The sequence below is a fragment of the Fundulus heteroclitus genome, unplaced genomic scaffold, assembly GCF_011125445.2.
Source record: "Fundulus heteroclitus isolate FHET01 unplaced genomic scaffold, MU-UCD_Fhet_4.1 scaffold_296, whole genome shotgun sequence".
Lineage (NCBI taxonomy): Eukaryota > Metazoa > Chordata > Actinopteri > Cyprinodontiformes > Fundulidae > Fundulus > Fundulus heteroclitus.
Window position 1 is genome coordinate 121,747 of NW_023396706.1, and position 13,342 is coordinate 135,088.

A 13,342-nucleotide genomic window follows, 5' to 3' on the forward strand; every position below is an offset into this window, starting at 1 on the left:
GATATTTTTATTATTATGAATCTACCTTTAGAATCTATAATTTTGCGGATCTATAATTGTAACATTTTTGTGGAATAAAATTGCTACTCCTCTTTGTCTAGAGTTATAGCAGGCAGCAAACACATTAGGGAACTCAGGTGAGTTAAGATCTTTTACAGTTGTGCGATTACAAACTGTTTAAAGTTTTCTTAAAGCTTTGCAAATTGCTGAATAACTGTCATAAATCTCTGGAGGAAGAGCTTTAATGAAAGCATGAACGTTTCTGACTGTTGTTTTCCAAATAAGCTTCAGTTTCTTACGAGATGAGGGAAAGGGCAGGTCAAAAAGACAGCGTTCGACTTCATGCAGATAATTATGAATGTTTGAATCCTGATTATCAGCATCGAAATGTTCTATGTCCCGAGCAAGGGACTCAAGTTGGTGAATACAGATACCGTAACTATGAGGTGGACCTGGACCACCTGGGAAATCAAGTTGGTTATGTTCTTGGACCGATGGGGGTCTTTGAACTAACCTTTGATGCTATAAGGAAGAATTCTTATGATCTAAGTGAGAGTTTTCCAAGGTGTGAACTCTGAGATGTGGTGGGGGTTTACGTTGGTGTGGGCCACCTAAGTAACTCTTCTGGCCCTTAGGGGGTGGCACAGAGTCAGGCCAGGTGGTGGTATGAGTCAGGTGTAATGGCTGCTCATCTCTCTAATCTGAACCACCTGTGTCTCCAGAGTTATTTACAAAGGAAAAATTAGAGAGAGTACTTTGGAGTTTAATTATTTCCAGTGGTCACTAGAGTAGGAGATAAAAAACTGAGTTAATCATATTGGAGTAATATCAAGACCACGCCCCCTATTGTTCCTTAGGTTTTGTTTTTGCCGTCATTTTCTATCCTAGCAGTGGACGGTCAAGGTGAATACGGATGTTTGCCGGGTAAGTCAGCAAATTACTAAAATCGATTTTATTTAAGACAAAATGTCAGCAGAATTTTGTTAGCTTACTTGGGTAAGGTAAGGTGGTAATGCTTGTGAGTAGCATTGCAGCTTGCGAGTTTGTGCGTCTCACACACAGTATAACTGCAGCTATGTCGATGCTAACGTTAGCTTCAGCACAAACTATATCTTTAGATGTGAACTTAAACTTCACTCTTGTTAACTTAACTTACCATGTGTGTTTTTTACTGAACTTAGATTTTACTGGCCATTTTATCGAAGGTTTACTCTGTATTCAGTTGTGCCTTCGGTTTGCAATTGTATTTTAATTTGAAATGTTCCTTGTACCAGTCTACTATATGTGGACTGTTTTCTCTGCTGTTCGGGTAGTGTTGAAGCCGTCTTGCTTCCCTGGGTTCGTTGATTTCGTGTGCAGGACTTAGTTGAGTGCAACAAAACTCAGCCAGGACACAGAAATCAAGTTTGCCTTTGCAAAGGCAGAGAAGATACGCCAGTCAACATCTGTGACCATCAACTCTGTTCTCCTCCTTGTGCAGGCTTGTTTTATTAAACTTCAAAGAGGAGGATTTACAAAGTTACATGGGCAAATGACGCACACAGTATCGGAGTTGTTTTTCTCTTCTGCTAATTGCTAATTACAGTCGAGGATTGCTGAACTGACCTTGAAGCCTCCTCTAAGTTATCTAAAAGCACATAATTGTCATATTTATGTAAATGTGACTCTGAAGAACGCAATGACTGACAAAAAAGGTAGATTTTAAAAAGGTTTATTGTATGGTTGGAAATGGATGGTTCTTTCTGTGGTTTGAAGGTCTCATGGGTTTTTCCAGAAAGATGGAGAAGGTGGTGAACAACTTGAGCTTGGTTATTGTGAAGATGAGACTTGGTCGGGAATTCACTTAGGCGGCAGCTTGGGTTTAGTGCAGAGGAGAGGTACTGAGCATACGTCCGGGTTGTCGGTGCAAGTCCTGGTTCCTTCTCGGTGTTGTAACTGGCTGGAGGGTGGACAGGCAGGTGAGCGCAGGCAGGAGGGTAAACAGGGTTCTGTAGGTTCAGCTCGGTTCTTGAGGACTGATCCAGGTTGGCTTCTGATAATGTGACGAGGTTTCCAGGCTGAGGTCAGATGAACGGGTTTCTGGAGCAAGGAGGCAACAAGAACAAGGTTAGTAACGGACTTCAGGAAATAACAGGAGATCATAGGGTTGGTCTGTACCACGCAAGAGCGCAAACGAACTGACGCCCTCCTCCTGGTTCCAGCTCCTTATAAAGGGTGGCAATTAGCTCTGATGAATCACACTTGCCCGCCCAACCCTGCAGAGAAGAAAGAGCAAGGAAAACAGGCCCGCACCTAGACCACGGAGTATGACAGCACCCCCCCCCCCTTAACGGACGCCCCCTGGCGGCCGTCCGCCAGATGAGGTTTCAAAGTCAGAAATGAGAGTGGGATCTAAAATAAAGGAACGGGGAATCCAGGAACGTTCCTTGGGACCATACCCCCTCCAGTCCACCAGATACTGGTACCCGCGACCCCGGCGTCTGGAGGCCAGAATGTTGTTGACGGTGAAGGCAGGATGGCCATCCACGACCCGGGCGGGTGGAGGGGGTCTGGCAGGTGGGCTTAACTGACTGGAGATGACAGGTTTGATCTGGGACACATGAAATGTAGGGTGGACTCGGAGATGTGGAGGGAGTCTGAGACGGACAGCTGTGGGACTGATGATGCGTTCGATTTTGAACGGGCCGAGGAATCTGGGGCCCATCTTCCGGGAGGAGGCTTTTAATGGAAAATCTTTAACAGAAAGCCATACTTCTTGTCCAGGGGTGTAAGTGGGTGCAGGAATACGTTTACGGTCGGCGATGATCTTGTTTTGGGTGGAGGTGCGCTCAAGAGCTGCTCTGGTCTGATCCCATACTTTACGGCAACGGAGGAGATGTGCTCTGACTGATGGGAGGATGGTTTCAGGGAAAGAAGCTGGAAGGAGAGATGGTTGAACTCAGAGTGAGGCTTCAAATGGAGAGATTCCGGTAGCAGAGGAGACATGAGCGTTGTGGGAATACTCTACCCAGGCTAACTGTTGGCTCCCTGTGCGGGGATTCTGTGAGCAGAGACAGCGGAGGGTGTTTTCCAGCTCTTGGTTGAGCTGCTCGCACTGTCCATTGGATTGGGGATGGTAACCAGAAGATAGGGAGACCTTAGCGCCCAAACTGCTGCAGAAATTGTGCCAGACCCGGGAGATGAACTGTGGACCCCGATCTGACACTGATCTGATTTCTGTGGGGAGGCCATGGAGCCTGAAGACGTGGTGGAATAGTAGCCGGGCTGTCTGATGGGCTGACGGAAGTTGAGATAGGGCAACCAGATGGCAAGCCTTGGAGTTTTTGGCACACGTTGCACAGGCTGATACAAATTCTGACACGTCTTTGTTAAGAGACGGCCACCAAAAATACCTTCTAATGAAGGCGATGGTTTGGCTGGAACCGGGATGGCCCAAGAATCTGGAGGAGTGACCCCAGCGAATCACTTGGGAACGTACAGAGGTGGGTACGAATGTACGATGCGGAGGTCCACCTCCAGGGTCTGGTTCATTTTCTTGAGCCTGCCTTATCAGTCTTTCAATGTCCCATGTGATGGAACCTACAACACAGGATTCGGGGATGATGGGCTCAGGTTCTTCGGTTTCCTCAGAGGCATCAGGCTTGGTGTTCTTGGATCCGGGACGGGAGGTGATGGTAAAGTTGAAGTGAGAGAAAAACAGTGACCAGCGACTTTGACGGGAGTTTAATCGTTTGGCAGACTGGATGTATGCCAAGTTCTTGTGGTCGGTCCAGATGATTATGGGCTGTTCAGTTCCCTCCAACCAATGACGCCATTCTTCTAGTGCTTGTTTTATGGCCAGAAGTTCCCGGTCCCCGACGTCGTAATTTCTTTCTGTAGGTGAGAAGCATCTGGAAAAGAATGCACAGGGGTGGAGTTTGTGGTCAGATGCGGACATCTGTGACAGGACTGCCCCAACTCCAGAATCTGAGGCATCAACTTCTAGGGTGAATTGGGCAGCGGGGTCAGGATACGTGAGGATGGGGGCTTGAGAGAACCTTTTCCTTGAGTTGCCTGAATGCCTGGTTAGCTTCGGTTGACCACTGGAAACTCCTCTTCATGGAAGTGAGGGTGGTGAGAGGTGAGGCGATGACGCTATAGTCCCTTATGAAGACTCGGTAGAAGTTTGCGAATCCCAGGAAGCGCTGGAGTTGTTTACGGTTCTCCGGAGTGGGCCAGTTGACCACTGCCTCGACCTTGTTGGGATCAGTCTTCACCTGTCCACCCTCATAAATTAAACCAAGGAAACTGATTGTCTTCTGATGAAACTCACATTTCTCGCCTTTCACGAAGAGACGGTTCTCCAGGAGGCGCTGAAGGACTTGGCGAACGTGTTGTTGATGCTGCCGGGGGTCTTGGGAGAAAATCAGGATGTCATCCAAATAAACAAAAACAAATTGATTTTGTTTTCATCCTGACAGGAGCAGAGTAAACTCAGAATGAGCCGCTCTGCCCGTATTTTCTGCAGTTTACGGTTACAATAACTGATAACTGCTGAAAGTAGATTAGGCGGTGCAGATCACCATTTTGAGCAGAGATTGGTTCCAATGATGAGTTTTATGCTCCATCTTACAACATTGCAGAACCCAACCCATAAACCATACTTTAATGCTTATTTGTTGTCTTTTTATGTCTCTAAAATGTAAAATAAGTTTTGTTAATTAGTAGTACTGGCCTAATCCTGCTTCACTCTGAAGGCCCATTTTTACCCCTGTTTAAGATTTGACAATAAATGAGAAAAGCATTGATCAGCGGTAAAACATTGTAATATGCATATTAAATTCATTAGGAATTCCAAATGGAGACAAAAGTTTACATTACCAGTGTATCTACGTCCATTCTCTTGGTATTGCAGCTTTTGTCTGATTTTTCACTACCCTGAACACATTTTTAAAAGGCTGTCTCCCCTCCCATGTCTTCAAGGAGGAGGGGTAATCTATTTCGAACACACAGGCCACCTACTGCCATAAACTCATGTGTTATTCTACCCAGTGTTAAGAATTAAAAATATATCTTAGTAGGGGTGTCTCCCTTCTCTGTTGCTGGGTAGAATAACAGGGCGGTTTTATTGCCCCGAGGGGGTGGTCAGAAGGAGAGGGGGTCAGTCATCCTCCCTCTGAGCCATGCAGGAGGAGTTAAAGTTGATAAAAGGAATGTCTTGGTAAAACTTACTTCAGACAGACAGACTTATCCACCGCGCGAGAAAACATCTTGTAATGGTATGTACTCTGTCTCTATATTTAATTTCTATGAATTAAATATGCATTTAAACTGTTCTACCTCTGATCAATGTTTCCTCATTTATTGTCAAATCTTAAACCGGGGTAAAAATGGGCCTTTAGTAGCGAAGCAGGATTAGGCCAATACTACAGAATTAACACCAGCAACAGGGAGAGACAGTCAACACCTCTGCATCCCTCAGCACCCCCTATCTATTTTATCTAGTTTTTCTATTTTATATAAAATTCACTTATTGTACTGCTAAAACTGTGGGCCCATTCCCAAAATCTGTTTAACCCTTCCAGGACTCCCCAGGGGGTTGAGCTAACCCCCCTCTATAGAGATCCTTTCTCCAGCAGATATGTGCTTACTGACACTTCACCCATTAAATTAAATTTATAGCCCTGGCCTGTTTGTTAGGTGGTAACCGAACAAACATTCAAAGCAATGGGAAAGTTTTTTTTTATTTTTCTTTTTTTAAAACATATCTAATCTACAACACTGTCCCCACCTCCCGTGGGGTCCTGCAGAGAACCCCTCAACCAGGTTACTGTGTTAAAGGTTAATATAAATGTTAAGATCTCTATAACTTTAAAATACACTATTATCATATAAATGCTTATATATTTTTACAACAGTACATACATTAACGCTATTCCCTCTAACGCTATTCCCTTTCCCCCTTTTGAAAACAAAATTAATTTTGTTACATAACATCAGCAAAGAACAGTATTTAGTCATCACGGAAATCAATTAACTGCAAATGCTCATCTTTGTTCAACTAGGAAAAACACTGCCTTGTATCCTAAATCCAAATCAAAACATTATTTGAGTTTATCATACCACGTATCTGCAAGAGGTCCTTTAAAGGTTGCATAAGATCAGTGTATCTTTTTTTTTATTTTTTATTTTTTTCCCAGTGTCCTGTCTAGCAATGTGGCAATAAAAATTGATATCTTAATGCCAAATAGAGCTTGACAGATTTTACTTTCACAAGTGGAGCAAACAGCTTTCACCATAATGCTCCGCTTGATTTGTGCATGTAAATACCTTTATTGTGATTCCTCAGGGAGAATTTCAAATTATATGGACACTACAATGGGAAAGTAGGAGAGTAAAAGAAAAACAAGAAGAGAAAAAAAAGAGAAAGAAGAGGTGAAAGAAAGAAGAGATAAAAGGAAGAGAATGATAAAACGTCCTCTGTCTGCTCCATCACCTGGAAAGAGACACAAAAAGAACAGCACAACCAACAGACATAAAGCAACAGATACAATCGTGTAACACCTTGATACCATTGCTAAATCATATGTATTATTATTTAAGCTGACATGTGTAACGTGATACCTAAAAAAGAAAGTAAAAGAAAGTAAATAAATAAATTATAGCCTTTCTGTATATAAGTGAACATTTAATACCTGGGACCTAGCACCTGTGGGAGTTTGTGAGAGTGCACTAGTTTAGGTGAAAATTATCCAGAAGGAAATAGCTTGATAGTGATTGTGGAGAACCGAAGACCCACCTTCCCCGAGCACAGAGGAAGGAGTCAGGGGACCTGTAACCCCGGACTCCCAAACGGGCCCCCAAAGCAGTGCGCCCGAGAGGGGCCTTCACAGGAAATCTGCAAACCCCCCCCCCCCCCCCCCCCCCCGAGGAAAGAGGAGAGACGACCCCGAGGAAATCCCCCAGCCACCGCAATGCTGATGCCCCCAAGAGCCGCAGGGACAAGCCCGTGGGCTCCGCCGGCAGCCGGCCGCGCCGAAGTGGTCTTGGTCATGGGCCCTGGGGCCAGAGGCCCCAGGGGCTCCCCGCCCTCGCGGCAGGGGCCCCGGCCGCCCCCCGGGGGGCCAGGCCCCACGAAGCCACCGCCCGGAATTGGCCGGCGCCCACCCGGGAACCCGCCCCAAACCCGAGGACCGTCAACGCAGCGGAGGAGGGCAGGACGTGGGGGGATGGGCTCCACACCTATCGGAGACTTGAGATGATCTTGGGAGAGGGAGCGGACCGTACCCGAACCTGGGAAAAAAAAAAAAAAACTCATTCACACGATCCCTCCCTTGTGCCCCACTCACCACACACAGACACACAAAAAAAAGGGACGCTGTACACACATTCCCACATAGCATTCACATCCAAAAATCCCAAGTGGGGGGGGTCACCACAATTCAACAATACGACTGCCTGTGCCCGACCCCCGGCCCCGCCCCCGGACCAGACGCCCCCCGGACCAGACGCCCCCCGGACCAGGCCCCCCAAAGAGGGGGGCCGACACGACCCATACGGGCCATCCGACCAGAGCCCCCCCTCACCCACTATATACCTAATAAACTCCCTCCCACCCCGACCTTACCCTAGCCACCCCTGCCCCCATCCCTTCCTGGGGAGAGCAGAGGCGTCAGCCCCAGACCCGGTAAGTCGCTGGCTAGCCGCAGAAGCCCCCCGCCAAGACCCCGGACCCAGTGGCCCGCACCTCCTCCAGGCCCCAGACTCCGTGCCGCGATCAGAGATCGGGGGTGTGCAAAAGACCCCCGATCCTCCCTACGCCCGCTCAGATGTTGTGTTGTTGCATGTTGATCTCAGGTGTGTTTAAAACTGGGAGCACCGAAGGGGGTGCACTGCACAGCCCACCCCCCCTCCGGAAGGAAGCTGGTGCCAGCGCCCCCCCTCCAAGTAACTACCCAGAACCCTCAATGTCTAAATGCGAGAGGGGGTGAAGGGATCCGCCTGGGGCGAGGCTCACACAACATAAGCCCCCCCCCCAGACGTCTTCCCCCCACCCCCTCATATCGTGGCCTACATGAATGTGCGTTGTGAAAATGTTTGGAGTGAAAGTGTCTAAAATGCATGATAAAATTGGGGAGAGGGACGTCACCAAAAGGTGGCAACCTCCAGTAACGCCCTCTCCCCAAGGACCTACATGTGTGGCGGCGTGATGGATCAGGCAGAGGGAGGAGTCCGGGGATGGGGAGCAAAGGACTGGGGAGCCAACCCAGGGAGCCAGCTCCCCTACTGACTCCAATAGGCACCCCCGCTCCCCGAAAGCTCCACCCGGTGAAAGGGGCCCCTCCAGCGGCACCACCATAGCCCGGGGGCCGGGGAGAGGCCGCAGGGCCCGCCAGCCAACCACCCACCAGAACCAACACCTCTACCTCCCCCAGCCCACCCCCCCAAGCCTACTGTATTTAACCCCCCCCCCAAAAAAAATGTATAATGATAATAATAATAATAATAATAATAATATATAAATAAATAAATTAAAAAATAAGTTAATAAGATGGGGGACCCTGGTCAGCCAGCCCGCACGAGCCATCCCAAACCCTACCCCGCAGGTGAAACCAGCACCGGGAGACTACACGGACCAGGACCGGGATAGGGGGCAGGACACAAGCCCACCAGAACGTCCACCAAACCCCCCCCCCACACCACCCGTAGATTTAACCCCTCCCCAACACTAACATTCAAACATCTCACCATACATTCGACACTAGACATCAAGGCTGGGTAAGTCACTACTACCCCTCCCTCCCCTCCCCCCACTAGCAGAATGCCAACCCAAAGAAGGGGAAGAGCATCTGCCCTGAGATGTTAATGACCATGCCCCCCTACCAGCTCGACAGGCCCCGAGGCCCCCCAGCGCACCAGAGGCCCCGTGCAGGGGCGGACACCCGGGCGCACGCCGGCCCAGACCCCAAGCGGCACACCCCCCGGAACCAGCACCCCCGAGGCCCCCGCCCGAGGGCGGCGCGCCCCAGGGACCCCAGGCCCCCAGACCCACCCAGGACCCACTCAGTGACAGCACAGCTACCAGGTCAGTAACCCATGTCCGTCACCGCATAGCTCCCCAAGAGCGCAGCAAGTGGCGCTGTGGGCCACCCGTAGGCCTCCCAAGCTCCTCCCAGATGGGGGCAACAGACCCTGGAGTCAGACCCACCAAGCACCCCACTCCAAGTGCCCCCAGAGTCCCAGGAACCCCTCCATCCAGCCACTGCGCCCTGCAGGAAGCAACCCACCGCCCCCCCATTCCACTAAGTGATAGTGCTAATCAAAGGAGCCCAAAGAGATCGAACAGATGTGGATGCAGATGCTATCTCAAGATTAATATGATCCAACAAAAGATCTCTATACTGATTGATAGTGAGATTCTCACTACTTTTCCAATTCATGAGGATAGTTTTCTTTGCGATACATAGTGCAGTGAAAACCATGTAAACTATTTTATTCCCCAGAGGGCTTTCCTCAAAATTACCAAGCAAGCAAACTGATGGGGAAGGTGTAATTTTACAGCTCAAGCACTTTGATAAGTCCTTACATATCTGTGTCCAGAACCTCTGGACTGGTGTGCATAACCATGATGCATGAATATAATTATCAGGATGATTGCCTATGCAGTGTGGACAGATATTAGATTGTGCCAGACCCATCTTGAATAATCTTTGTCCTGTGTAGTGTACTCTGTGAAGGATTTTGTATTGTATTAGTTGTAAGTTGGTGTTTCTAGTCAATTTGAAAGTTCTTAGACATATCTGAGCCCAGAAGTCTTGTTCAAAGCTGACTGATAGATCCTCTTCCCATTTCATAATAGGAAGAGATATTGAATCATCTATTTTAGTCAGTGTCCTGTATGATTTAGACAGTAGTTTGGGGGGGGGGGGGGGGTTAAATCTAGGAACTCTAATATATTACTTGGAATTTGTAAACCACCTTTAATATGCTTAATTTTTTTTCTAATTATAGATTTAAGTTGTTCATATTCCAAAAATGTATTTTTACTAATGCCATATTGCATATTTAGTTTGGAAAAATTGATGAACTCGGTTCCATCAAGTAAATGTTCCAGATATTCAATACCTTTATTCTTCCAGTATGTAAAGTTTATCATATTATTATTTTGTAGGATGTCAGGGTTGTTCCAGATGGGTGTACGACTGCATGGGATAAGTGACGACTTTGTCATTTTAAGAAACTCCCACCATGCTGTCAGAGTAGAGCTGATATTGATAAGATCAGTGTATCTAAATGAAATAATGACTGCAAACTGATGGTCTCGGTGGCACACAGCAATTCGGCTTTGTGAGAATGCTCCAAGGCTTATCCACCGTGTTCCAAGTTATTTACACACCGAGCCAGGGTGGTGTGTCTGGGCAAAGGACATATAAAACATTGTTTATATCCTGATTAAGATACCTGGTAATATAACAAATACTGGTGAATATCTGGTGTATTGCAGCAGGCAACTGTTATATGTAAAACAGAAAAATCTCAATATTTACGGAGGGCACCGCTGTGCATTCCAAAGAGATGCCCTGTCATAAAACTGTCACCCGGGGAAGTTCTGAGCAACCCCCAGTGCTAAATTTATAACATGCAGTTGTTAACCAGAGAGACATTCCCACCCAGTGGATCTGCTCATAATTGTACACCCTCTGCTGTTTAATTATGATCAATATGATAAAAAACTCACATTTAAAAGGACATATCAGTTACATAACAGAAAAGTGAATAGACATTAGTATATTTTCAAAACCGCAAACCTGTACGCTGGTAGATGTTCAATCAGTTATCTGAAGGAAATGTTTTAACCATCTCCTGATCCATTCACCCAGCAGCTCAAAGATGGAGAGAAAGAAAAATATGAGAACATATGTCATCTAGATCACATCGCATTAAATTTGTTCAGCAGTATATGGCTAAAAATAACTACCTGTGTTTTACCTTAAATATTGTTGTTACCAGTTTGTATGGTTCCTGTCATAGATTTAGATAGACATTCTGGCAGATCAGGCAGAAAGGAGATTAGGAGTTTGGACTTTGCATTCAAAGCTTCCATGTTTGGAACTCTGTAAAAGCACCAGGTGGTCGGATAGATGTCAGCAGCTCTTCCCCCAAAGTGCAACGACAGACTGCTGTAATGTCTCTGAGAAGCACGTCAGTGATAAAATCTCAGTCCACAACTCCGAATCTGATGAAATATGTGGGTCCAATGTGTGCAAAAAGTTAATGCAGTCATTTCCCTTAACAGCTTAGAATCTGTTCTGTTCATGCGGCATTGCCAACCTTTCCAAGGTGTGTAAACACCCCCTTGCTGGGGTACTAACCTTCTGAAGGTGAGGTCATGTCAGGATTTGATGACTCGATGCCAGGCTGACTTGCTGGTGGTGTGAAAAAAGCCTCTTGCCCAGTGCCCAGCGTGAGCAACTGTAGCAGATGTTGATGGGTGCTTTGATAAATTCAATATATCAGCTCTAAATGCTCAGCGTATTGCTCCAACCTCGGATCAGCACTGATCACCATATTTGTCATCTGTCTCCATGCTTCAGAACCAACAGACCTGCAATGAAATGAAGGACAGAAAACCAAGAGGAGGCAGCACCCCTCCTGGAATTGAATTAGAGACATTCCTTGGTGCAATCTGCTACTTTCTCTTACTCCCTTTCTGCTTTGTTTCCAATAACTGTAATTTTAGTATCTTTTAGTAATTAACAAACTCAATCGTTGTCTTTCTCCCCTCCTTTTGAGCCACAGGCAAATGGTGTATCAAATGTTTTTCCCAACGAGCTTATCAGGATTTAAATTCATCAGCTGAGATACTAAAGAGGACACGCTTTTTAACAATATTTCTCTAAATAATTCACCCAAATTGGACTGATGTGTGTTTGATCCATTTCTCTTCAGCTTGAGTTATGTAGTCTTTTGGATGCTGTTGCGGGTCCCAGTCGAATTTAGGAAGCTCTGCTGAAGTAGGTAAGGGTAAACGCTTTGTAAGTGTATCTTCCAAGGAAGAAATTACTGAGGACAATAAAATTTCATCAGGCATATGGAACGTTTGAGCAGCATTTTCTATAACAGCTATTACAGATGCAGACACAGAAAATCTTGAAATGGCTCCAAGAGCCAGTTTTATGCCTTTGGTTAAATTTTAATATTCAACCAGCCATGATCGACCTCCAGCAGCGATGCTGGGGAGTGTATTTACCAGAAGTTGCAAATCACCAAATGAACAAATAGAAAATTCCTCGGCTCCTAAATTACTTAGTAACAAGGGCATCTGCATTTTGGTAGAACTTTGAGAATGTGGTTGCATATAATTGAAGACTTTGGGGTCCGTCCTGTGATTTTCCTTTAATAGTTTTCGTTCCTGCTCTTTTCTGCCGCTCTGCAATATTAGTATCTATAATAAAATGATGCAAGCCATTAAACATTTGTCATAGATTCCTCAATATTAGTTCTTCCATACGAATGCAACTAAGATATTTATTTTCCTCAACACAATCTGAGGATCCTGTAACGTTCTGTTGTGGTTCAGGTTATTTTCTTTCAGTTTAGCCACTTTTCTGTCTTAGGTTTTATTTCTGTTTTCTGGTTTTGTATTGGATTTATCCTTAGTCGGTTTTAGTCTTTATTAGTTTTTATTCCAGCTAGTGTCTGTGTCTTGCTTTGTACCTTAGGTTTATTAGTCTGTGTGCTCCTTTTATCATTTCCACCTGTTTGGTTAATTAGTCCCGCCCTGCTCTCCTGTTCTGTTCGCCTATTTGAGCCCGCTTTAGTTTTCTGTTTGTTGCCAGGACATCTCGTGTTATCCTCATGTGCAAGTTCCCCGGTAAGAGTACTTTTCCCTTGACTGTTTTAGTTTAGCCTGCCTGCCCGTTTGCCCTTTTAGCTTTCGGCTCGTCTGTTTTTGGAGTTTGCTTTGTTGTTTGCCTGAAGCCAGTTCTTTTGTCTCCTGGGCCTTTTTGTTAATAAACCCCTTTTTTAAGCTTCAGCTCTGTGTTCGGCTAACATTTGGGTTCTCCAGATACAATTCATTACATTACGTCCTGGCCACAACATGAACCCAAAGCCGACACGTTCTCTCCTTTCTGGAGGAGCTAAGCTCACTCAGACTGGCGCTCCACTCACCTCCCACACTCTAAGCAGTAGTTCTTTTTTTTTTTTTTTTTCTCTTTTTTTCTTTCTTTTTTTCCTTTTTTTCCCTCTAAGCAGTAGTTCACTGGACTTACCCAGTCAATCCGCCTCATCGCCGTTCATCCCAGATCCGGACTTTTTTCTGGAGGTCGATGCCGAGATGATCTGGGAGCTCCGTCCCGAC

General features: G+C 46.1%; 1 long non-coding RNA gene across 1 annotated transcript; it reads right to left on the minus strand.

Moving 5' to 3' along the window:
- Positions 1-1,695: 1,695 nt before the first annotated feature.
- LOC110367094 lies at positions 1,696-2,320 on the minus strand. The gene is made up of 2 exons (XR_002427222.2): positions 2,158-2,320; positions 1,696-2,079 (listed from the first exon to the last, which is right to left on the minus strand). It is a non-coding gene; the product is annotated as an uncharacterized LOC110367094 (long non-coding RNA).
- Positions 2,321-13,342: the final 11,022 nt, after the last annotated feature.